Raw genomic sequence first — 2,911 nt, forward strand, 5'->3', positions numbered from 1 at the left:
CTATATAATATGATATTTCACATCGGAAATTTTAAACTTGTTCAAGAATAAAATGTAATGAGAATACAGTTTCCTTCATCTGCCGAGGATGGGATGAAAAAATAATCTCAAATTTAACAGAATTCCTATCGAAAACTCAAGAGAAATAATAATATTCGAGTATTTCACATAATGTTTAAGAGAAAGAATATGTGGGACGAATAAAGAGATCTCATTTGAGATGTCTAGAGTCTAAAAGGAAGAGGGAACTAAAGTCACTGAATATATAATACGACGTTTTACGAACTTTAAACTTCAAGAATAAAACGCAATGAGAATAGGTATAACTTCTTCCATTTTCGAAAGATATAAGAATGAAATAAAAAATAGTCCAAAGTTTAACAAAATTCTTGTTCGCTTGTAAAAGTACGATTTGTGTCAACAAAATGAATATTAAAAGCGCCGAAGGATTTTTTAGGCGAAGGAAGAATCTTTCGCTTGATAAAGGGGAAGTTGTTATCTTTCCGAAGAAGAGAAACAGCTCAGGCATGCAGGTATCGCTTTCCAATGCGCGTTCTACTTTTGTACGCGACGTTTTCCTGACGACAGGGAAAAAAAAAAATCTATTTTTCGGATGGCGCGAATCCGATAATAGTGGCATTATCGCGACCGTGTGGCAAACTCCACGCGAATTCTGGAGCATGAGCTTCCACGTGCCGTCTCGCGGCGTCGTTGGCTCGATGCCCCATTAAACCACGTGTGCTGTCATCTTCACTGTCATAACGAATTCTGGTCACTTCCATTACACTAGATTAGTGCATCCTAAAAGCTGTTCTACATGAGATTAATAAAGTTAAATGTAAAAGCGTATAAATATTATTTAACGATTAAATGTCCAATAATGATATTGTCGCGTTATTTGCCATCGAATATGTAGTGTTTCATTGTCACAATTATATTATAATGCCAATGTACTTTACATAAAGCAGCCTTTAATCCAGTTACCAGTATAGCGCGAGTGACCGAATTCATCATTCGATAAAGATTAAAAGAGCAATGATAATCGAATCCTTTGAGTTAACATTTTGTTATTTTTTACTTACATGTGTTAAATTAATTCATTTCTACGGTCGAATTTTCGGCGAACAAGTGAACGCTTTATCGCCGTTTTGACGTTCAAATGACGTCTTTAGCATTAAAACAACAAATAACGCTTATTTGCTGGACTGTTTAGTTTCAAAATAAACAACCATCCATATCAATGTGTACTTAGTAAATAATAAACTAAATTCGAGTCTCCAAATACATTTCTGCAATTAAAATATTCAATTACGTCATTTCAATTAAATTAACAACATATTAAATAAGAGCAGTGACGACTTATAAAAATTATTAAAAATTAATAGGTAATTAAGTATAATTATAACTGAAATATTGGGTAGAATTTCACATTATGGATCTAACAGTGCTGGAGTCGTGGTGAACGAATCGCAGTGTATCAGACGGATCGTTTGGTAAATCGAACACGGAGTGAAAATCAAGCGTGGAACTCGCATACTCGATTGGAGTCAGCGATGAAACCCGAACGTACTCGTTAAATTAACGTTTGGACACCGAAACTCGTATATATCCCTAATTATGTCTCTTTCTTCTTCTCTTAAGTATTAAATTTCACGAACATATGGGAATTCTCGCGTAATAGAACGTTAACTAGTGTATCCCCTTTAACGAAACGGTGAGAGACGAGCCTGGCTCTCTTCGAGGAAAGATCTCAATGGCATTACCCGTTCAATCGAGCGTTTCCAATTTTCGGACATCCCGAATAGAATAGAATTTACCGAATGCGAATTGAGAACAAAGATTCATTGTATTTGTTATTTTTACAAGTCGAACTTCGCTGTGCAGTTTTCAATGCTGGATATCTCGTGTAATTACGTAATGTGTGCCGCGTGGAAGAAAAGTGTGTCATGCGTGGAATGTGCGATGTTTTTATCTAAGAATACACAAGTCTCGGGGAGTAGACGTTATTCTTCGCGTCCTTAAATGCGCCCTTCGCTACGCGATACGCACTATCGCTGTGTGTGTGTGTGTGTGTGTGTGTGTGTGTGTGTATGTGTGTGTGTGGTACAGGAGATTAGTTTTTAACGCAAGTTAACAGTGCAAGTTAACAGTGCGTTAAAAACTAATCACCTCTGCATACACGGCAGACGATCATGCTGAAACAAGGTTTCTCGGCTGTGTCGTTCGTCTTCGTAGCGTCGGATTTTTTCTCAATGGAGCATACACCGGAGATTTAAAATCTCCCGAAAGCCGTTCCATATTACTCGATTGTCGCGATTGATAGCCATCAGATTGCGATCAAATATAGGACGCAAGCTTTTATTATTCGCAATCGAAACGAATTTTTACTGTCTTACGATGCGAGCAAAAACGATACGGATATTCCGCTACCAGATTGGACGCATTTTATTTATGATAAATTCGATCACTTACACTACAATGGATTAGTACACATTATCGTATTATTGTAAGGATATTTTATATAAAGTATCCAAATACAGTGGCATAATTTAATCAACTTTGATTTCATTGTCAATGAAATAATATATTCTGTTAAATATAACGTGACAATAAGTGTTTTTTTCCAGTATTAAACTACTCAGGCATAGTTCACTTTTTCTCTTTTCACTTTATCTTCCCAACGAAAAGGAGAAAAGATGAACCAATAAATTCAGCTGTCTAGCGATAAAATGATTCATCGAATTGATGTTGAGTCAATATTTGAATATGTAATATCAGTGATTTCAACATCAATTAAACGTCGATGTCTAATTGACGGCCATTTTCCGTTGGATAAAAAAACAGGTCTAGTATCATTATTGGGTATTTAAAATATGCATTATGCTTTACATTTAGTTTTGCTAATTTCATG

At 35.7% G+C, this 2,911-nt stretch overlaps 1 protein-coding gene across 8 annotated transcripts in view; it reads right to left on the reverse strand.

The window, feature by feature from the left end:
- LOC108755923 (phosphatidylinositol 4-phosphate 5-kinase type-1 alpha-like) overlaps positions 1–2,911 on the reverse strand; it is a 33,137-nt gene that overhangs the window by 28,754 nt on the left and 1,472 nt on the right. The window lies entirely within an intron of this gene.

This window comes from Trachymyrmex septentrionalis, unplaced genomic scaffold (genome assembly GCF_001594115.1).
Source record: "Trachymyrmex septentrionalis isolate Tsep2-gDNA-1 unplaced genomic scaffold, Tsep1.0 scaffold9, whole genome shotgun sequence".
Classification (NCBI taxonomy): domain Eukaryota; kingdom Metazoa; phylum Arthropoda; class Insecta; order Hymenoptera; family Formicidae; genus Trachymyrmex; species Trachymyrmex septentrionalis.